Source organism: Malaclemys terrapin, chromosome 6, assembly GCF_027887155.1.
Source record: "Malaclemys terrapin pileata isolate rMalTer1 chromosome 6, rMalTer1.hap1, whole genome shotgun sequence".
Lineage (NCBI taxonomy): Eukaryota > Metazoa > Chordata > Testudines > Emydidae > Malaclemys > Malaclemys terrapin.
Genome location: NC_071510.1, coordinates 104,640,382 through 104,664,811, shown reverse-complemented (window position 1 = coordinate 104,664,811; position 24,430 = coordinate 104,640,382). Strand labels below are relative to the sequence as shown.

Sequence of the window (24,430 nt, the reverse complement as noted above, 5' to 3'; positions counted from 1 at the left end):
CAGAAAAGAATGATAGACTTACAAGACTTCTGCAACGTAAACCAATCACTCTTTTGTGGGTGCTGTCTAAACCCTCTATTGTATTGTAAACACAAAGTGAACTACATGCACCTGTAACTATGTGATTTGTAGCCCTAGTCAGTAGTGCAAGAATCCTGATTTTGCATACAATGCAAGTGTGAGTGCCAATTTTGTAAACTCAAGTTGTACCCATGAAAACGAGGCCACAATTTTGAAAAAAATTATCTTTGCCTGAGTTTCCTTATCTATAAAATGGGGCTAATATCTATTTATCCATGTTAAGGGATTGTTGCCAGGATGAATTAATTTTTTTTAATGAAAAGTGTTATTTGTTATTAGACCGTTGGGGTGTTTTGGGTTCCCCGAATCAACCCAAAACTGATCTTTAGTCGTAGTCTCTTGATGAAGCCCACTGAGTTAAATGAATGCAGTACCATGCCTACCGTGTTTCCCCTTGCCTAGAAAGAGTTGCCTGTGTAATGTAAAGAGAGCGAGCGGAGCTGTCCAAGGTTGTAGAGGAAAACAGCGGCTCGCTGGCTAATTGCATTGTAGTTTTTTAAAGCACCTGTTTCCCCCACCCCCTGAGTAGCGCTGCCCAGATGCCCCTGATCTTGGTCCTCCTTGAGTCCAACGCGTTTCACCAGCTGCCAGCCGGGGCTCCCCGCGCGGCCAGCGCCCTGCAGTCGCCAGGCGGGCTGTGTGGTATGCTCCTAACCCATCTCGCCGCTCCTGGGCTTGGCTAGGTCCGCCTCCCCCAGCCCGGGGGCCGCCTCCCGCTGCCGCCAATCAAAGCCGAAGGGCGCTGCCCACCGCGGAGCGGGTGCAAAGGCGGCTGGCTCCCCGCTACCTCGGCAGCGGTGCTGCTGCACGGTGCCTCCCCGGGCTCTGCTTCGCCATGTCCCACGCGCTGCCCTCGGCCTTCCCCGGGGGCTGCCGCTCGAGAAGCTAGCCCAGCCCTCCCCAGGGCCCTGCCCCCTGCCGCCCAGAGCTCCTCCCGCCAGCCCTTGTCCCTCGTAGCTCTGGTCCCCTCCCTCCCCGCGGCGCGCGAGCAGCCTGGTGCCCCCACCCGGCAGGGGGCTGCAATGAGTGCCCCGCGCGGAGCCCCGCCTGGGGCAGCCCTGCAGCCTTGCAGCCTCTCTCCGCAGGTAAGGTGACCGGGGGGCAGCGCTCCATTAACCTGGGATGAGAAGGGAGGATGGGTGGAGCAGCCCCCCAAGTGCAGGGAAGGTGAGGGGGCGGGAGGCTGGAGAAGAATGGGTGTGTAGGAGGGGTGCTGGGGCGTGTCTGTAAATGGAGGGGTTGGATAGGTTTGGGGTAGAGGCCGCAAAGGCTGTGGGGGAGCTAAGGGGATGCGTGGGGAGATGTTGGGATATAGGAGGTGTAGAGGATTTGGAAGGGTGTGGGGAGAGACTGAATGGAGAGTTTATGCTGCACCCTGCAAAACTTTCAGATGGATTTCAAACAGTCCATTGTTATGTGTTAGCATATTGAGATGTAATTAATAAAATAAAAAGTTTGCTGCCCTTAGGATGCCCAGACATCCCAATATTAGGGGCTTTGTCTTATATAGGCAGCTATACCCCAGAAAAACAAAGTGTCCAGATTTTTCACACTTGCTATCTGGTCACCCTAGCTGCCCTTATGGGGCTTGCTGATGTCGTTGCCTCTAGTATCCCTGACTGCAGCATGTTCCACAGCCAGTATAACAAGCCAAGCATGCCTAGCATTTGTGGAGTCAGAGGGAGACCAGGTAACCTCTTTCAATGGACCAATTTCTGTTGGTGAGAGAGACAAGCTTTCGAGCATACACGGAGCTCTTCTTCAGGTCATTTGTGAAGTCATGTTTTTCCTACGGAAAACTTAAAGGAGACTGTTGGCCTGATATTGCTTTAGTTCTACAAAGCATTTTTTGAGATGTTTATTCATCTGCAGTCTTGGGCCCACTTGTTCTGGTGGAGTGTGGCGGCTGCTTTGCACTGTCCCATCAGTACAAAGCAGCCTAAAGCTCGCAGAGCCAACCCAGGTGGGAGGATGGAATATCTCCCTAGCATAGGGGGAAATCTCTGATGGCCTAGAGCTGGCATAGTTGCTGCTGTCCTGTCCTCCTTCCCTGATGCTGACATCAAGGGCATGATCAAGGTTTTCTTACCCCCCTCCGACTCCCGCTGCAGTATGGGATCCGTAGAGTAGTTATGGACTCCCCCAATAGATAACAAAGGGTCTGAACCAGCACACAGCCAGCCTAGTATTGGAGGAGCACAAAGGCCACCTTTTGCATGTCCTCCTCCTGAGCTGAGCTGTGTCCCTCTCAGACATAGTTGAGGATCTGGGCCTATAAATGTATCAAAGAAGAAAAGTGTGTTTATGTTGTAGCAGCGGGTGGCTGCAATCATTATAGAAGAGTTCTTTAATCGTTTCCATTCTCAACCTCTGTCTTCATCTTACACCTTTCTGTAAGTTCCACCTTTTCGGCTGAAATATCAGGGCATCGCCTCTGCCCCCCATTGATTTTCTGTGCAAAATATTTGAGCAAAAACAGTTCAGCTGTATTTGAAAATGAGAATGAAAATACTACTTTCCTCACTATTAAAATAGAACAGTACTACATTTGGAACCTGCACCTGAAATGTGACATGCAAATAGACCCGCTTGAGGAGAAATGCCTTTGGGCGTTCCTGGGAAATTTGGTTTTGATCAAAAATTGTTTTTTCATGTGACTGAGTTAAAACCCTTTTAAGGTCACATCCTGCTCAGGCACACATTGGCTGTTTCTTGAGTGTTGGCTTTTCCTTTGCTAATCTTGTAAAATGAACATTTGAGGAAGCAGGCTATGTGTTCTGCATGGCTAACTTAGCTGCCTATTGAAAAGAATATTAAATCTGTACATAAAACAAGGAAGGAGCTCCACATTATCCCTTCTCCAGCTACTTGTGCAATGCCTTGCTAAAGTGCACCATAAGGGAGTGAGCTGCTATAGTCCCTCGCAGCTTTCCCCCTGGAGTAGGATCCTGTCAACAGGACTTGGAACTCTGCTGGACAAGCACTTTCTTGCGAGAGCCTCCCATTCCCACAGTCTCCTCACTGTCTCACCATAGGGAGAGTTCCTGTGACAGTGGCAAAGGACGGCTTCTGTGAGCCATATAAGGGGCACTGGATGAATCCTTGCTCTGCCATACCTTAAGGTCTCTCCATCTGACAAAGGCATAAGGTTCCTTGAATATGCAAGAGAGGGGCTCTCCCAAGGTGTATGGGACGGACTGTTCCAGCAGGCTTCTGCTAACTTGTTTCAGATAGTGGATTTTACCCACATTATTGTCAGTTTTCATTGACCCAATAGAGCTAGTCAGTTTTGAAAATCCTGGCCACAATACATTAGTGTTTATGAAAATATGAATGTAAATACCATAGAATTAAGAGAAAGTATCTTATACAAGGTTTAAGTCAATAATGACATAGAGCAGGATTATGAGAATGAAGCTAATGAAAGAAGAATGAAAAACAATTGCAAGATAATATCTGTGAGAATCTACAGTTGGAGGGAAAATGGCACTGTATATTGTCTGTGATGCGGTATATGATTTAATTACAGATTATACTGTAATGCGTACAAGGGGGCAGTAACTTTAGAGTGCTTAATCGTGAATCTTTAATGGTCTAACATGGTATTTTTTGTGTGTAATAGCAATCCTTCCCCCTACGTTTCTATTTTAATTTTCTTAGTCGTGTAAAATAACTTAGGGGGTGAACCAAAGCTCCTTGAAATTATTGGAAAGATTCCTGTTCACTTCAATAGGCATTGGATCAACTTCCTTTTGTCTGTTCATCTGGAGACTCTGGACAATGGAAATACTTTGTTGTTTTAGTAGTTGTTTGGTGCTGTCACAAAAAAAAGAAAGATCTGTAGTAAAACCTTTTTTCTAAAGGGTACCTAACAATTTTATGTCAAATTTCTAATGACTCACATAAGACTAATACCTTACTCCACAAGTAGTCCTGCTGATTAAATGGAACTATTTTATGCAATAAGGTGGCACTCTAGTTCTCAGATTTTTCTTTCACAACTCTGAGGTTGTGTTATGAATCCTCCTTGTTAGGCGGAGCAGGATTAAAAGTAAATATTGTCTAAAACAAACTGAACAAAAATATCTTTCCCTTTGCCCTATGCCAACCTGAGTTTTTAAAAAAAAAAACTGCTGCAAAGAATCTGACCATGGGTACTTAAAAAAATCTGTACAATATATTCCCACATGCTGTGCTTAACTTTAGAATCCAGTACTATAATCTATAATAAACACATTTCTAGGTTGCTCAGTTTTCATCTACAATCTAAGTATTTTGGGGTAGCATTCCTTTATCTCTTATAGAATTACTGATCTTTGGCCCCTGTAAACCAGATAAAATGATTGTTCTCCTGACAAGATTTGCCTCTTCTGTTTCTGCAAGGTGACTGGTATATACGTTTCCTTTGTATTACAGTACATGATATCATAATGCAATATTTCTACATTTTTCATTTGTATCCACATTTATCTATTTATAATGGTTATACTGTCTCTGCTTGAGGCTTTATCCAGCACTTCAATTCCCTTCCTCCTTCCTTTCCCCTGACATTTTCTGAGTTACAGAACAATTTAGGAGATTGGCCAATCGCATTCAGAGCATCGCTTCATTTACAATTGACATTCTGAAGAGACATCTAAGCAGTGTTCTTTGACTGTGGCTTATACTTTGCTTTTACTGTTGTTCATATGGAGAAAAAGAAAGTGCACCCAAATCTCTTCAAGCTATCTGTGATGTAATATTCCAGAGAGTGGACAGAATCATTTTTGGATGTTTTTCTACATTTTTAAATATTGATTTCAATTACAACACAGAATACAAAGTGTACAGTGCTCACTTTATATTATTATTTTTGATTACAAATATTTGGACTGTAAAAAGGATAAAAGAAATAGTATTTTTCAATTCACCTCATACAAGTAACATAGTGCAATCTCTTGTATCGTGAAAGTGCAGCTTACAAATGTAGAATTATTATTATTATTATTATTTTTACAAAACTGCACTTAGAAACAAAACAATGTAAATCTTTAGAGCCTACAAGTCCACTCAGTCCTACTTTTTGTTCAACCAATCACTAAGACAAATGAGTTTGTTTACATTTACGGGAGATAATGCTGCTTGCTTCTTATTGACAATGTCACCTGAAAGTGAGAACAGGCATTTGCATGACACTGTTGTAGCCGGTGTTGCAAAGTATTTACTTGCCAGATATGCTAAACATTTGTATGCCCCTTGATGCTTTGAGTGGAGGCTCTAAAGTTTTACATTGTTTTGTTTTTGAGTGCATTGTTTTGTTTTTGAGTTATATAACAACAAAAAAATTCTACATTTGTAAATTGCACTTTCATGATAAAGAGATTGCACTACAGTACTTGTATGACGTTTATTGAAAAATACTATTTGTTTTGTTGATCTTTTTTTCAGTGCAAATATTTGTAATCTGAAATAATAATATAAAGTGAGCACTGAACACTTTGTATTCTGTGTTGTAATAGAAATCAATACATTTGAAAATGTAGAAAAACATCCTGATTAGATTTATAAAATGATAAGAGCCTGTCTGAATGCTCTATTTCAAAATACGAATAATCTCATGGAAGTGAATTATAAATATACATTTCAAATAATAACCAAAGATCTCTTTCCTTCCAGTGTTGCTCTTCTCACTGATTGTTAATTGCAATGCATTTGCAAGTACTTTGCTATTTATTAAGGTGTAAAGGGGGCTAGAGATTATACCTATCTAGGTATCTGAAATAAAATCATCCTAAGTATGTCAGTGCTGGTGATAAATCCTGGTAAAGATACATGGAGACAGACTTGTTGAGAGAGGATTAGCAGGATACATTTTCTATTGGTTGTCGTGACAACCATGACTCCATGCAGCTGTAAAGCGGCATGTTAATCCATGCAGGTTAATCTAGTTTCAAGATTAGCTCATCAATATCAAGCCACTAAATAACAGGTGGGTTAAATGCCTTTTATTCTTTTTCTTAAAAAAAAAAAAAAAAACAGCCCCAAAAACCTATACAAATAACAAATAAATTATATGACCCAGGAAGGTATTTACACTTTGAATTAATTTGTTGATCCAAATTATTATTATTATTATTAATTACAGCAGTAACCAAAATGTGCTAGGTATTGTACATATATATGTGAAGACACAGTTCTCTCCCACCCCCAAAGAGTTTACAATATAAAATGTCCAGGGTTGGGGGATACGCATAAAATCTACTAGAAACATGGTGAGAGAAAAGATGACTGGTTTATGTCTTCTTACTACCATGATTGCCTGTTGTTTGTTTTGTTCAGTTATTAGATTTTTCATAAATGAATGTCTGGCTCATTTCTTATAGATGTCATGGCAGAAGTGGATGTTGAAAAACGATTTGATATCCTGATACAGCACAGCACATAAGCATATGTTTAACTTTAAATTTGCGAACAGTTTACTTCAATGGGATTACTCACATGCATAAAAGTAAGCATATACTTAAGTGCTTATTCAAGGATGGAATGAGGAATGGCCTGGTGTATAAGCTCAGGAAGAGTGCTCTGTTCATAGTGCTAGTGGAGAAAAGGGGGTGGCAGGCAACATAACAAATACCATCTAAACAATAGGGTGGAGCAGAGTTACGTAGCATCTGGAAGGCCAGGACAAAAAACTTCAAGTCAAGTGGCTCAATTTATGTGATGAAAATTGAAAATAAAGCACTTTGTTTCTATGTGAAGCAAAAGAAAATAAGAGTGTGAGAAAAGGTTCTTAGACTAATTAGTCTGGTGGTTTGGCAAAGTTGCAGACTTTGCCAAAGTTAGAACAGCCATCTAGGAATCTAGATTCTTGGGTTTATTCCTGTCTTGGTCACTGGCTTGCTTTTTATCCTTGAACACATCACTTAGGCCATGTCTACGTTACAGGTGCTACAGCGGCACAGCTCTGGCACCATACCTATGCCACTATAGCACTGTATTGTAAATGCACACTACAGCAACGGAAGGGATTTTCCCATTTCTGTAATAACTCCACCTCACCTAGTGACGATAAGTGGGTCGACTGAAGCATTCTTCCATTGACCTAGCCGTGTCTACACTGTGGATTCAAGGGCTTTATCTATGGTGCTCAGGGGTGTGGATTTTTCACACCGCTGAGCATGGTACCTATGTCAACCTGAGCTTTTAAGCATAGACCAGGCTTTAGTAGCTCCATTTCCCCATATGTGAAGTGGGTGTATTAATACTTATTGTACCTCACAGGAGTGTTTTAAGGCTTTATTAATGTTTACAAAGCTCTTTGCAATTCTTTGGTACAAAAGACCCTGCAGATATGTACGTTGTTGTTTGTTGTTATTATTATTTTATTAGTTAATAGTCTGATATAACAATGGCACTACTTAAAAATGATCTGAGCTGTCGGCATGGTCTTGACTATAATCATAACAGTTGAATGCAATAAGCATTAATAATTTAGGCTAAATACAACCTAATTTTCTGAAATGTAGAATACGTATGAGTTTTTCAATAAGATAAAATGTATAAAAAGTTTGAAGAGTCTGTGCTATTCTGTTATTCAAATCATTCAAGTCAATGAGTGCTGATTTTTTTAAAAAATATATATTTTTAAATGTTTATCATGGAAAAGTAAGAAAGTTTGTCATCCAGAAAATGAATTAGAAAATTCAGTTGTCCTCGGAGGCGCAATTATAACAAATTTCATATGAAATTCATTAATTAACCTATAAAGTATGGGTATTTTAGTCTTGTTTTAAGTAGAAATCTCAACTCAGCCTTAACTGTTTCATTTTTCTTTTTAAATCCAGCTTCATGAAGAAGAGGAAGACAAGGGCCTAGATTTTGTGTGGTAAAATGGCCACTTTATGCCACCCCCTTGGTGTAAAGAAGCCACGAGGGACCCCCACAGAATACACTCATTAAAGCCATAGAGCAGTTCTCCATAACAACTCTATGCCAGCCCTTCTCCAGTGCTGCTCTATATTGTCCAACTGGTAACTGCCCTCTGTGGCCTGTTCTGCCAGCAAAGAAAAGGTTGATCATATTGCATTCCAGTCACACTTCAGCCCCCTTCTACACTGCCGGTGGGGGACAGTGTAGGGCCACTGGGCCAGCTGTATGCTATATTGAGAAGCACCCTTCAATGGAGGGATTCTGCAAGGACCATTTAAGCCCCCCCGGTTATGGCCCCTTTATATGGTGGAGAGTCTGTTTTGCCATATTGAAACTGAGCACTTGTTTTCCTGTCTTCAGACAAAAAAATTCATTTCACTGAAGTCAAGGTTAAAAGTATTGTCAGTCCAGGAGGTGCAAAAGTAGGAACAGAGCACTGCAGAATTTAGAACAAGGTCCCTGCTTGAAGGGGACAACTCACTGTGGATAAGGATGGCACACTGTGTCCATGGCGTGTAGATCATTTTGCAACATCAATTAAATTAATTGTTAGCTTTTTTGACCCAAGTAGGTCTTTCGGGTTGGTACTGTTAGGTGGAGAAATTGATGATGGAGTCAGGTATTTCTTTGGTACAGTCCTGTTTATTTACAAAGCATGTACAAAGTCCCGTTTCCCTGAACAAATCAAATGGCAGGAGACTGTTTCTTTGCTCACACTTCCAAGCCTCTTTCAACCAGCACTCTACCCAAAAGCTTTCTTCTCAGGTTCATGGTGCAAGTGGTTCTCCAGGGCGTCCTTGCTTCCTTCTCTGTGTGCTTCTGTGGTGTTTCTGCTGCTTTTCTCCACACACATCCAGCCACTCTGTATTTGCATTCAGCCCCCAGTGAAACCCCTTTGCCTGCATAGCTGAGATTCTTCACCACCCTTGCATGTGGCCTGTATTTTGTGAGAGGGCTCCCATTATCTCAACTGTCTATTCCATAAAGGAGCTTAATTGTATTTTTACATTTATCCTGAATAACAAATGGTTGTCACAAACCCCAGCTTCAGCAAGGTTTCACCCACAGCATAGGAACATAAGAATTGCCATACTGGATCAGACCAAAGGTCCATCTAGGCCAGTATCCTGTCTTCCAACAGTGGCCAATGTCAGGTGCCCCAGAGGGAATGAACAGAATACATAATCATCAAGTGATCCATCCCCTGTCACTCATTCCCAGCTTCTGGCAAACAGAGGCTAGGGAATCCATCGCTGCCCATCCTGGCTAATACCATTGATGGGCACAGCAATATATTTATAATAATAATAATAATAATGGAGATATCCCATCTCCTAGAACTGGAAGGGACCTTGAAAGGTCATCGAGTCCAGCCCCCTGCCTTCCTTAGCAGGACCAAGGCACATAATTTAGAGCCATAGAGTGAAATGGGAGTTTTGCCACTGACCTCAACAGAGCCAGGATTTCACCCATAATTTCTTTTTTGCCGTAGGAGCAAGGCTCAATGTTTTGTTTTTCAAAGGTTTATGTTTTCATAATCCAAAGTATTTTGGAGTCATTTTACAAACAGTACAGTTCAAACTATATTACTCTTTATGTTTCAGACATGTTAGTGTAGAATTTCTTAATTTTCCATCCATTTTACTTGAACAGAATTGATGCTCAATGCAGGTTTTAATGATAGATTTGATCTCTTGTAAGGTACCTGCTCTGCTAAATGATTGTACCCCACTAGAGTTGTGATGTGCTGGTCAGTGTAGTGACTAGCCCCTGTGCTTGTGTGCTAGCTGGAAATCCTGCCCTGATGCTGTACTCTTCTTCCTCCAACCCCTCTGCAGAACAGGGTAGGTTTTAACACTAGGACACTTGTGTTCTTGTTACAATTAAAGTAAATGTGACTTAAAGGGGTGATCATATTACTACTTATATCTCTTTCCAGATGCTGTAGGTTATTAACATTTCATGGCCTTGGTGCCCAATTTTGTGATTGCCTGTTTATTGTTTCAGTGTAGCATTCTTTGGAGAGAGCTCTGCATGTCTAATTGTGTAAAGAGCAGGTAAGTTGGGCAATAGTTTTCTTTCTTTTAAGGCACTATATTTATTAATGATTTAATCCATTTCTGCATATCTATTCTGCCAGGAGTGCAGGGGACTGGACTAGATGACCTCTCAAGGTCCCTTCCAGCTCTATGATTCTATTGCTAATAAATTAATCATGGTCACATTATATAGATGCATGCGCACAGACACCATATTCCTTTCTTTTATGTTTTGTATTTATGACATTTTAAAATATACTAAACACAATCCAGGGTCTGGTAATCAAGAAGACTTTACCCTCCACACCCTATATGCCTCAAAAAAAGTAATAATGAGAAGATACAACTATCCATTGCTTAATGACTTCAGTGTGCAGAGATAGGAGTTCAAGAAAGAAAAGGTTTACCTTTTAGAACAGGGAGCAAGGGGTGGAAGGGAGAGGTCTATATCGAGTTTATTCTGGGCCCATTTTATACTCTTCAGTAATGCATATAGCCTGGTTGGATAGAAAAGCTGATCTTCAGTGCCAATGGCCAAGTACCTCTTCCTCTCTTTTTACATTACTCTGTTGAGTCCCCTGCAATATGTTCTCTCAGGAAGCATGGACTTAAGATGAGTCAGGCAGTAAATCTCTTGAGTGTTAGTAATTACTCTCTCAGCTGTGTATCAGAATTGGCCTTTTTGCTGCTTAAACATGCTAAAGGCATAAGGTTATAGCAACTTCATCATGGTTATGGGAATTTTTCAGTGTCTCCTTCACTGTATACCCTTCATTCGAATGCCCAGACTTTGCAATGCGAAAGGCCCTACTGACAAGTTGCCAGGAATCCAAAGGCTGCGGCTGATTTACATGTAATTGCATTGCACACTTATGGCACCATAAATAAACACTAAATAATAATCGTACTACATGTGCATGTCTTTTTAAAAATAGCTAGTGCTCATGGGCATATCCTTGTACCTTTCTGACAGAGCAATACGAACTTCTTCCTGTTTGAATTCATCAACAATAAACCCTTACCCAACACTGTGCTGTTACAGCACAAGGAAAGCTGATTTCTCATTTTAGGATGCTGCAAGCCATATTTGTCACTAGGGCTGCATTTGAGCAGCCCTAATCTAGGGACTGATCCTGCAGGGTGCTGAGACCTGGAGCTCCCGTCAATTTAAAGGGAGTGGAGAGCTCACAACATCTCTCAAGAGGTGTTCAGTACCTTGAAGAATTGGCCACCTAATAAACATCAAAGAAAAGCATCTATCTAAAAGGCATCCTAATACAAACTGTGTGCTGCCACCCATTAGATAAGCAGCTGTCTGATTTATATCATCTTAATTTTGAAGCATAATCAGAGTTTCACGTGAGGAGGAGTTTTATCTTAGTAGCAATTCAGCGGTAATTAACTCTGACATGTTCTTGCTTCAGTACTAAAGATTTCCTTGTCTATTTTTCTCTCAGGCCTTCCCACCAATTCCCTTCCTGCTCACCATTTTATCTCCCCGCTTCATTTGGCTACTAGATGCCATTGAAACAACTGATGTCCTGCTAGGTTAGGAGAATGATGCAGGGACTCCCTCCAGAGTCAAAGAGCCAGAGCTCTTGTAAGAGGTAGGGTTGGCAACTTTCCCAGACACAGATTACATCCCCTCTTTGGTGTTCTTGGCCTCTAGTGACCCAGCATTTGATGAGCTTCTGAATGCTTGTTTGGCAGAACAATGAAAGTGCTGATTTGCTTGGCCACCACAAACTGGCCCCACATTTTACATGAAAATACAGACTTCAAGAAAAAAAATATAAATGCAGGTTGTGAGGCGGGACTAAGCTGGGCATTGCTAATATTCATTATACATATTGGACATGTCAAAAGAAGCAAATTAGTGATTCATTTTATTTCTAAATAGGTACTGGGATCATCCCAGCCCATATCCTCACAGAGAGCCATTCTTGCAGTCCTTTGGCTGCAGGCAAAACTGATGACTTCAAAGGGAATTTTCTTATGTGAGGACTGTAGAATCTGGCCCATAAATGCTGCTGAAGAATTGTTATAATTAGATTGAACTGAAATCACATGATTAGATCATCCTTTTGGAAACTCTGTCTGATGGCTGGAAAGAAACAGGCTTGTATGTGTGTGAATTACCATAAATCACAGCACATAACATAAATCACAACATGAATCGAAGGCACAAAAAGATATTTTCAAGCAATAAGCTCTCTTAGAGCTCTGTTTCTTTTTCACTACCCACAGGGAAAAGGCAGTCACACTACCAGTACAGACAGCATTCGTCCTTTTGTCATCAAATAGCAAATCTAGTCCTGGTTCTCTCTATATCAAGTTCCCAGTCTATAACTAGGAAATAGCTCCCTTTACAAGTGTGTTGCAGAACATCATTTCCTTCAGAGAAAACCCTGTTTTGACAGTTCTTTATTCTTCTTTGACATCTTCTGCTATCCTGTGTTATCTGAGAGCTTCTGATTTTACTGGTTAAATTATACTTTGCTCCTTCTTAGAGAATCTTGTGTGAATTGTAAATCCCTAATTGGTTGTATGGTTCCCTGAATACTTGAAAGAGCTGCATACATGCTGAGCTTTATTTGCCCACTGTGACAGAATGACCTTTAATGAAAAGGTGTTGTAACTGTAAATGCCACAAAATCCTGGGATTAGTAGTATAGCATTTTTCTCTAGTAGAGCTCAAAGTGCTTTAAAAAGGAGATGAGTATCATATCCCCATCCTTCACTCCCTGTATTCAAATGAAGAACGATGATTCAGAAGCTCTGGCAGGATCCATATTTTGACATTACTAGCCAAAGGGAAGGAAACTGGGAAGCTTCAGTCTTGAGTCTTCAGTCAGGAGCAGAAGGAAGAATCCCAGTGGATGCCATCTTTCCATGATTGGTGGCTTTCCTTGGCCGTCATGCACTCCTATGTATAAATTTGGGTATCTAGACAGTAAATTATATATTTTCATGAATTATGTATCTTAAGCGGTTTTTTAATTAAAATTTAGGGTTGGAATAATGCATATTTTAAATACCTAAAAACCAGAATTGTATACAGGTATGTTAAAAAAAACCTGACCAAGAACTCCTTCAGTCACAGCCTTTCTACTCACTCTCATATGACATCTTTGGTCCTTTGGTATCAGTTAATGCTGAAATAAAGGGAGCATACATTTTTCTTGTGTACTGTATTCATACCTGGGAAAAGCTTTCTTTCAGCTTGCTGTTATCATTTAGGACATCTTATAGATGATCAATTGTTTATTGTCAAACAAGTGTAATTGACTGGAAAACTACACGAGAAAGAGAATGATCAGATATTCTGTACTAGTTTGGGAACCCATATAAACTCAAAACTAGGGCTGGGCAAATGGTTCAGCACATAGATGACATTGTTGCAGGCTGGAGTTCAGCAAATTGTAATCTGTGATATGTCTATGTTGTGATATGATGCCAGTTGTGTCATTACACCATCTCATTGGAACAACATCCCACAAGAGCCTACACTCTGAGAATTGAGCCCTAAAGCATGAAGAGAGGAAGGTCAGTCCCTTCCCCAGGCTGCAGGCTTTCTCCACTCTAGAGCTGAGATTTAGTGGGTAGGCATTATGACATCATGATAGTTAGTCTAAACCTGGCTTGGATACTGATTCTCTCTGCAGTCTTAGGCAACTCTGTCCATCTCATTACCTCTTTTTCCCTATCTGTAAAATGGAGATAACTAACATATCTGCTTGTAGTGCCAATCTGAGGATTAATCAGTGTGTTTTAAAGTATTTCAATACCTAAGTGCTAAGTGGCATGAGGAGGCACAAAAGCATGCTTATATTTTATCTGATTCTCATAACAAACACATCCTTCCAAATAACTGGATTATGTGAGCCCATTTAAGAGAGGCTTGGGGAGGGGGAGCCTTCTCTCTATTTTTTATTGTGAGTTATTTCCGTCATTCTATCTTGCTTGAAACGGTATTTCAAAAATGTCCAAAATTTAATATACTTTTTTTTTTATTTCAAAGAGACTTTTGCTGAAACTGTTAAGACTGGGATTCCTAAAATGGGGCTGAGGGAGTTAAGGGCCCATCTCCCACTGCAAGTCAATGGGTGTTAGGCACCCAGCTCTTTCAGGTCCCATTCAAAGTCCCAATCTAAGGGTATGTCTACACTACGAAATTAGGTCGATTTTATAGAAGTCGGTTTTTAGAAATCAATTTTATACAGTCAATTGCGTATGTCCACACTAAGCGCATTAAGTCGGCAGAGTGCATCCTCACTACCATGGCTAGCATTGACTTACGGAGCAGTGCACTGTGGGTATCTATCCCACAGTTCCTACAGTCTTCGCCACCCATTGGAATTCTGGGTTAAGCTCCCAATGCCTGATGGGGCAAAAAACATTGTCACGGGTGGTTTTGGGTACATGTTGTCAGTCGCCCCTCCCCCCGTGAAAGCAACGGCAGACAATTGTTTTGCGCCTTTTTTCCTGGGTTACCCGTGCAGACGCCAAACCACGGCAAGCATGGAGCCCAGTCAGCTCACCGTCACCGCTGCTGTTGCATCAAAGAGGCTTTGAAAACCAGTTTCATGACTGGCCAGGCTTCGGAGTGACAGTTGTGTGTGTTTCTCCTTGATACAAACCCGCCCCCTTTGTTGATTTTAATTCCTTGTAAGCCAACTACCCTCCCCCCTTCGAAATAAAGTAACTATTGTTTTGAAACTATGCATTCTTTCTTTATTAATTTAAAAAAAGAGACAGATAACGGACAAGGTAGCCCGGGTGGGATGCGGGAGGAGGGATTGACAAGGCCACATTGCTTATTGTAGCCATACCAATAATCAAACTGTTTGAATGACAGCCTTCTGTTGCTTGGGCCATCCTCTGGAGTGGAGTGGGTGGGTTCCCGAAGCCTCTCCCACCCCCCCATTTCCCCTCCCCCCCCGTGTTCTTGGGCATCTGGGTGAGAAGGCTGTGGAACATGGGGAGGAGGGTAGGTGGTTATACAGTGGATGCAGCGGGGGTCTGTGCTCTTGTTGGCTTTCTTGCAGCTCCAAGAGATGCTTCATCATGTCCATTTCCTCCCCCATTAGCCTCAGCATCGCGTCCTGCCTCTGTTCTTCGCTCTCACTTAATTCTTTCCTGGCCTCTGCCACTGAATTAAGCTGTGCCCTATCAGTGTGGGAGGACTGCAAGAGCTCGGAAAATATGGCATCGCGAGTGTGTTTTTTTTCACCTTCTAATCTGCGATAACCTCAGGGACGGAGATGATAGGGGGAGCGTAGAAACATTCTACGCTCTACGATTCTGGGGGGACTGCACAATCACCTGTGCTGCTGAATTCACCACGCTGACCAAACAGGATATGAAATTCAAAAGTTCCCGGGGATTTTCCTGTGTACCTGGCTAGTGCATCGGAGTTCAAAGTGCTGTCCAAAGCGGTCACAATGGAGCACTCTGGGATAGCTCCCAGAGGCCAATACCGTTGATTTGTGTCCGTACTACCCCAAATTGAACCCAGCAAAGTCGATTTTAGCGCTACTCCCCTCGCCGGGGAGGAGTACAGAAGTCGATTTTAAGAGCCCTTTAGGTCGACGGAATGGGGTTGGTTGTCTGGACGCATTAATTTTTAAATTGACCTAACGCAGCTAAATTCGACCTAACCCCGTAGTGTAGACCAGGCCTAAATGCTTTGGGACAACCTTAATAGGATTGCAGTTGGTTTCTAAGAAAGCCCAGGATTTACTTTTAAATCTAGAGTGAAGCAGCCAACATTAGCAAATTTTCTGGGGCCTCATTGACGCTGAGATACATGCAAATGAGATTTATATGCTAGTGTTAAAACAAGTTACTCAGGGAAAAGGTAAAGGGATTTCCTTCTCCTAAATAATGAGACTGTGTCTATGAGCCAGGTATCAAACTAGTAACCTCATGCTCACACTCTGAATATTAAGGAACCAAGATCTCCATGATAGTCATGGGAAGGGTATACAGTTTTTTATATATATTTGCAAACGGTTCACTGAAGCCATTAGTATAACCCAGTTATTTTTCTGGAGGTAAATATGTTTTTTTGTCTGGATGATATGTATTTTGTTTTGCTGGAAAGATATCAGAAAACACAAAAGCTGACTATGTTGGAAGGAAGAGAGAGCATCATGTGAGGAGAAAGTTAATATGCAAACTAACAAAAAACAGTAACCATCTCTACTGCAATCACTGCTGTGCACCTTGTTAGCATGGAACCCTTTTTCAGTGCATTCCCTTTAAGCCCAGTGAATCTGATCAATGTGCATATATAGAAATTGCATCTTATCTCCTTTTCTAAGAAACAAGACAATATAGGCTTTGGGATCAGATTTTTTTCTGGTTTCACCTGCTACATATACCCTAGATTTCTAACTTTTGGGTTGATTCACTAGTGTGTTATTCCAGTTTTACATTGGTGTAACTAAATTAAGTTCAGTGAGGATACACCGAAGTCAAACTTGAGTAATGCAAGGGTGAAGCAGATATTATGCTTCTACCATACTTACTTAACAATAGGTCAAAATAGAAAAGTGCAGAAAGAGAACTGTTTAATTCCTGGCATATCTCCATCAACTAGTATACAAGGTAATGGATGGAGAATGGATCCAATGTCCATTAAATTCAAGGAGACTCTTCCCATTGACTGCAATGAATATTGGATTTGACCCTAAGTATGTATGTAGTGACTCCATAAAGCAAGAAACTAGCACAATGTGGAAGCAGGCATTTTTTTTGTTTGTTTTTGTGAAGTCTACAATCTGTAGAAACTTCCTGTTCTGTTATGTATTTAGCAAAATTCTTCTGCGTTATCCATAAAAAAGTGTGATCCACTGCTCCAGCTTTGACACTGAAACAAACTTCCACAATAATGGTTTCACATTTCTCTGGTTTTCTTTGTTTAATTCTCCCTCTCTCCTTTTAATCTGTAATCACTCCTGGATGTTCTCATTGCGAAACAGAATTCCCATTAACTTGTGCTATTAACATCAATATCTTGCCTAAATAGTTAACCAGAAATTTAAACTTATGCTAAACCTGACTTTCTTTCCTTTAATCCTATTGCATGAAAAACAATAGGATTCTGCAAAAGACAGCACAACAAAAAAGTTTCTTAACTTTTGATTACAGATTAAAACACAGTTGCCAGAGTAACTGTTGTTCTTGGATTGGATCGTTTGTATGGATCTACGCTCTTGGGACAGGTGCAGCTAGGCGTAAAATCTCAGAATCATTTAAAAAGCAGTGCCCCTTCATCCCTTGTGTAAATTTCCAAGCGTATAAAAAGGGGGAATAGGGAGTTGTCCTAACTGCCCTCCAGTTCCTTCCATTAATTCGGGCCTTCATAACCCAAAGCTCCAAAGAAATGGAAAAGGTGGATCGATACAGGTCATAATCTTGAGAACATGGCAGTTGCTATCTGTTTCACAGAGTTTTAGGGCCAGAAGGGGACCTATTAAATCATCTAATCTGACCTCCTGTATATCACAAACCATTAATTTAACCCAATTACCCCGGTATTGAGCCCAGTAACTTGTGTTAGGTTATAAAGCATTTCAGTGCTCAGGAGACTAAACTGACAGATTCAGGAGAGACAAAGGTGCCAAGGCCCTGCAGGTGAGGTAATCCTAGATGAGTCTAGCAGGTGATCCTTCCCAACCACAAATCTGGTGATCAATTTGATCCTGAGCATGTGAACAAGACCCACCAGCCAAGTATCTAAGGCCTAGTCAAAACTAGTAATTTACTTTGGCATAGCTACGTCTCTTAGGGGTGTGAAAAATCCACTCCCCTGAGAGAGACAGCTATACCAACCTAACCCCCGATGTAGACCAGTGCTGGGTCAACAGGAGAATTCTCCTGTCAACCTAGCTACCATCTCTCAAGGAGGTGGATTACCTACACCAATGGGAAAACCCTGCTGTTGGCATAGGTAGAGTCTTTTCTGAATCACTGCAGCTGTGCCTTTGCAGTATTTTAAGTGTAGACAAGTCCTAAGAAAAAGGATTCTCTGTGCCAACTCAGAGCACTGGTCCACCCCATCGGGTATCCTGTCTCCAGCTCTGGCCAATCCCTGATGTGTTAGAGGAAGGAAAAAAACTAGCAAACAAAATACATCTGGCCAATTGTGCATTAGGCGGGAAAAAAGTCCTTCCTGACCCCACACATGCCTGGCTGAAGCCCTGAAGCATTACATTTGATTATAGTCATTGTATTATTGAAGAGCTGCAAGTATTATGAGCTTGTTCGGGGCAGTGCAGAGCTTTCTGTTCCTCCCATGGCCTGTGAACAGAGGGGATGAACCAAGGAATTCACAGATTCCAAGATCAAAAGAGCACACCACAACCATCCAGCAGACCCACCCCACCCTCTAGTCATAGAATTTCTCCAAGAAGCTGGATTAAAGCATATCTTTTAGAAAGATATCGACTCTTGGTTTTTAAACTCCAAGCAATAGTGAGTCCACCACCATGTCCCCTGGCAAGCTGTTCCAGTATTAATTACCCTCACTGCTATTTCAAGGTTGAATTTAGCTGACTTCAACTTCCAGCCACTGGATCTTGTTATGGTTTTGTCTGCAAGATTGGAAAGGCCCCCACTATCAAATATCTCTCCCATGCGTAAGCCCCTATACATAGTAATCAAGGCTCCTCCCAACCTTCTCTTCTGAATAAGCTGAATGGGTTGAGCTCCATAAACCTCACATTATAAGGCCTGTTTTCAAGCTCCTGGATCATTTTCGTGGCTCTTCTTTGAACTCTCTCCAGTATTTCCACATCCTTTGTGAAGTGCCACCAGACCTGGACACAGTATTCTAGTAGAGGTCTTACCAATGCTGTGTACAGAGGCAAGAGCACTGCCCTATCTCTGCTTGCTATTCCCATTTTTCTGCATCCAAACATCCCATTAGCCCTTTTTGCCACAGTGGTGTACTGAGCTCATATTGAGGCAATTATCTATGATGATCCCCAAGTCCTCCTCCTTTCCAAGAGAGAGTCTCCCATCCTGTAAGAATAACCTTCATTCTTTGTTCCCAGATGTATTCCCTGGCATTTGGCTGTATTAAATATTATTTTGTTGGATTGTGAACATTTAGCCAGGTGGTTCAGATGAGTCTGTAACAGCACCTTGTCCACCCCACCAATCTTTGTGTCATCTTCAAACTTTACCAGCAAAGATTTTATATAATCATTTAGATCGTTGATAAAAATATTAAACAGCATTGAACCAAAAATGTATCCCGGGGGGACTTCGCTAGAAATGGTCCCACTCATTGTTATCTCTCCATTAACTACTACATTTTGAGAACTGTCACTGAGTCAGTTTTTAATCTACTTAATGTGTTCACTGTTGGTTCCATATAATGCAAGTTTCTTGATCAAAATATGATGTGGTACTAGATCAAATGCCTTAGTGAAATCCAAGTTTACTATACCAACATAGTTGCTTTTCACAACCACACTTGTAATCCTATCAAAACTATTTATGGCCTCTGAAAATTGCTTGTATGGCTTCCCAGTTTGAGGAACAAGTTGCACTAAAATGGTGTGAGTTCTTGGAGGGACAGACCCAGAGCGTACAAATGGTAAACTGCACCTTCACCACTAGACGAACACCCCTTTTGGAGTCCCACAAGGATCAATTCTCTCTCTGATCCTCTTTAATGCCTACACATAGCCATTAGGTGAACTGATCAGATGGCATGGACTCAAGTGCCAGTAATATGCAGATGAGCACCGCTCTATTTATCATTCACCACATGTTCATACCACCATCACCATGATGGCCCAGGGCTTGGACAAGATCAGCGCATGGATGAAGAACAGCTGGCACAAGCTGAACTCGAGCAAAATAGAGGTGATGATGGTGAGCAGAGGACAGCATTTTGAATAGTCCACATACACAGAAAAATCTCCTTTGGCTGAAGGTGCACATCTAAACAACAGACTGAACAGACCTATTGTGGAAGTGCTCTTTGATTCCTCACTGACCCAAGCTCTCACATAGCAGCATCCACACATAATACTTTCTGCCATCCCTAGGTGGCTAGGAGACTCCATCCCATCCTGGTAGATGATGTACTGGCCTCAGTTATTCATGCTTTCATCACCTCTTGTCTGGACTATAGCAATGTGACATACCTGGACATGCAGCCTTCAGCCCTTAGGAAACTCCACCTAGTACAGAATCCTGCAGCATGTCTCCTCATTAGCATTGGATTGTGCAAACTCATCAGACCTCTCCTCCACTCACTACACTGGCTTCCCGTAGACCAGGGGTTCCCAAACTTTTTGCCAGCATCACCCCATTTTAATTAATTATTTCCTCTTGGGACCCCAGACAGCATGGAGGATGCCATTTTGAAGAGCAAAATGGCAATCTCTGCACAGGGTGATCTCACTCACTGTATGTATGAGGTCACATTGTGTGGAGGAAGCCATTTTGCTCTACAAAATAGTATCCTCCACACCGCGTGATCTTGTATGTATGGTGTGTGCGAGGTCATGCTGTGTGGGAGATGCTATTGTGTAGAGCTAACTGGTGTCCTCCATGTGTCGTGACCTCACACACACCATGTCAGGGTTCCCTCCCCACTCTGAACTCTGGGGTACAGATGTGGGGACCCGCATGAAAGACCCCCTATGCTTATTTCTACCAGCTTAGGTTAAAAACTGCCCCAAGGCATAAATTCCTTCCTTGCCCTTGGTATCGCTGCCACCACCAAGTGATTTAAACAGAAGATTCCCCTCTAGTTACAAAAAAAAACCAACCAGGAATATCCCTCTTAACCTAGGGAAAATTCACAAGCTAAAACAAAAGATAATCTAACACATTTCCTTGCTATTACTTACTATTTCTGTAATATTAAATGTATCATTTCAGTAGGAGCTGGATTACATGTTTGGTCTCTCTCTTTGTCTCAGAGAGAACAACAACACAGAGCACAAAGCAAAAACCTTTCCCCACAGATTTGGAAGTATCTTCTCCCCTTATTGGTCCTTTTGGTCAGATGCCAACCAGGTTATTTGAGCTTCTTAACCCTTTACAGGTAAAGGAGAGATTTTATGTTCCCTTTAGCTGTATGTTCATGACACACCATAAGTGCAAGGTCACTCTGTGAGGAGCAAAGTGACATCTTCTGCACACTCAGGATTGTAGCAACCTCATTCACTGATGGCGCAACCCCAGTTGGGGCATGACAAAGGATGAATATAAAAAAATAACTCAAGAATGTAGGGACAAAATTGGAAATGCCAAGGCACAAAACAAGATCCAACTAGCTAGAGACATAAAGGGTAACAAGAAAACATTCTACAAATACATTAGAAGCAAGAGGAAGACCAAGGTCAGGGTAAGCCCATTACTCAATGAGAGGGGGGAATAATAACAGAAAATGTGGAAATGGCAGAGGTGCTGAATGACTTCTTTGTTTCAGTTTTCACCAAGAAAGTTGGTGGTGATTGGACGTCTAACATAGTGAATGCCAGTGAAAATGAGGTAGAATCAGAAGAGGCTAAAATAGGGAAAGAACAAGTTAAAAATTACTTTGACAAATTAGATGTCCTCAAGTCACCAGGGCCTGATGAAATGCATCATAGAATACTCAAGGAGCTGACTGAGGAGATAGCTGAGCTATTAGCGATTATCTTTGAGAAGTCATGGAAGACTGCAGAGATTCCAGAAGACTGGAAAAGGGCAAATATAGTGCTCATCTATAAAAAGGGAATTAAGAACAACCCAGGGAATTACAGACCAGTCAGTTTAGCTTAGTTTAGCTTAATTTAGACTCTCATTGACTTCAGTGGGCTTGGGGTCAGCCCACAGTGCTTTCTAGCACCTAACTGGGATATTGGTTTAATCTGACCCAGGGCCTGTCTACACTACACAATTAAGTTGATCCATGTTAGGTTAATTTACAGCCACCACATGTCCACTCTGCCCTCCATAGGCGACGTGTGGGGGGGCATGTAGGGTCAAATGCCCCCCAGATTTCTGCTCGGCCTGCTGGGGGGCAGGGAGAGGGGCTCTGTCCTTCTCCCGCTGCTCCTACCCCACACCCCCGGGCATGTTTGGCTCCTGTCCTTGGCAGCTGGGCCCTGGCAGCGCATGGAAGGTGCAGGACAGAACTGCTTCTGACGCCAGCTGAAGGTGGATGCTCAGGGTCACTGCTCTGTGCAGCACAGTGGCTGCCTGTGAGAAACCTGCTGGGATGCAGGGACAGCCTGCCCCCTCCTTTCTCCATTTGGGCAGCAGCCAGGCTCCCAGCTGGCATTGGGGAGCTGAGAGCCAGGCTCACAGCTGGGGCTGTCACCCAGTGGTGGGGGGCATTGACTCCAGCTGTGAGCCTGGTGCCCACTTGACAGCTGTGGGGGGCAGCTGTGAGGCACATGCCAGGCTCAATTTCATAGGAGGGAGGCTATCAACCTTTCCTGTCAATTTCAGGGCTCCAGCTGTGAGCTGGGTAGCAGAGCTGAGCTATGAAATTGACAAGAATGACAGCCAACAGCTGATATAAGTAATGCAGTGTTTACAAGGACACTGCTTTGCCCTAACTACACCAACATAAGCCCTATGCCTCGTGGAGGTGGAGTTATTATGTTGGTGTAGTAGGGCACTTACATGGGCAGGAGCAAGGCTGTAGTGTAGACACTGACATAATTAGGTCCATGTAAGACAACTAACTCTGTAGTGTAGACCAAGCCTCAGAAGGAAGAACACCACCTACTGAATTACAAGCACCACTACTTGCAGCTTCCAGATTATGCTTAGAAGTTCCTCAGTTCATTTGATCTCATTGGCCTTGTGTGACCCTACTTAGCTGTGAATGTAAAGGGGTTATCCACCCCTATTTTCCAAATTTTCACCTGTTCACAGATTCAACCTAAAATCCCAGTCAGATTGAAAATGCTGATATATGTTTAGATATATCTACATTGCTGGTAGTACTGAAATGAGCATTGCTTTTAAACCCACCACAATAAGTGGTTTAGTTCTTTGCTTTAATATTTAAAGAAACAGAATTTCCACCTATACCTTTATGTTGCTGTGGGCATGTAGCTTTGTGCGAATACATTTTAAACAGCTGTTCTACTCATCTGTGACCTCAGCTGCACCCACACCTATGGCTTTCACATGTTGTTCTCCAGTTTCTAATTTAGTAAATTATAAACATTTTCTTAGTGTTGTATGTTTCTAAACAGTTGCCATCATGGTAACTTTATATATCTTTTTAATATTATGACTTTAAAACCCACATGGTAAAAAGTATATAAAAAACTAGTATGTATAATTGCATTGCATATTTTGTCAGATTATTTTCTCAGAAACTAAAGTGAAACTAGAGAGGGTTTTTTTTTTCTTGATTTTTGTTTTGTTTTGTTTTCCCTTGCAACTTCTCTCCATCTAAATCTGCTCCACTCATGCAGCTGCCTTTCCGTGTGTTGGTGGCAGGTTGCTTTGAAGAGGCACAGCATTAAGGAAATCCAGGATGGATTAGTCAGTGAATGAAGTGCCAGAAGCACTGTTAATATCTACGTAAAAATAGCTTTGGCTATTTCAGAACTTCCATCAAGCAGTATTAGCTTGTAGATTCTACTGCACTTAAAAGACTATGCCTCAGTTCTCACAATTTCCTTTGAAGTCTGGATTGTTAGCCACAACTTTTATTCAAGATCCTGGGGAGCAAGGGATTCCGAGTGACTTTTTTAAAAAAAATGTTTACACAAACTTTTGATATTGGGTCTGTGGTACTAGCAGTGGTTCTGCAATTACAAAATATTGCTTATAACTTCATCAGGTAAGTGCAAATATTGGCAAGAATAAAATGTAAGGATCTTGAGTGTTTGTAGAAGAATTGGAGGTGAAGTACGGTAAATTTAAACATACTAGTGTGAATCTCTCCTACCCAGAAGTAAGTGTATACTGTTCATAGGCTGATCAATAAGAAACTTTAGTCTCCTAAAGGAACTGATTTTGATTTCACTTGTAACTCTATAGATTCAGTCAATGGATTTACTCCTAATCTACACTCTTGCAAATGAGATCAGAATCTGCCCCCAAACCTTTAGGAAGAGATTGTATTTTATTTTCAGTGTAAAAGTTTAAACAAGTATCATCTGTCTTACCCTCTAGAAAAACATACCTTCTGGGGGTTTTTATTGTCTTCTTTTTTGTGGCAGTTCAAATACTCTATTGTACAAATTTAGCAGCTCCAACATCCTTTGGAATAATATACATAATCTATGTGTTTAATTAGAAATGGCTAGTCTCCTACAGATTACCCCATTATTGCAAGATATTCAGGCCAGTGTTGCTCTTTAAGGATGGAAATGTGTAAGAGTCTTCAGTTTATCCAAAAATATTATTGGACTTTTGAG

At 41.7% G+C, this 24,430-nt stretch overlaps 1 protein-coding gene across 1 annotated transcript in view; it reads left to right on the top strand.

Annotated features, from left to right (window-relative positions):
- Window positions 1-891: 891 nt before the first annotated feature.
- The window catches only part of NIM1K (NIM1 serine/threonine protein kinase), a 77,849-nt gene continuing 54,310 nt past the window's right edge, over window positions 892-24,430 (top strand). The window contains exon 1 of the mRNA XM_054031522.1: window positions 892-1,166. The gene's annotated coding sequence lies outside the window, so the exon portion shown is untranslated. The remainder of the gene's footprint in view (window positions 1,167-24,430) is intronic.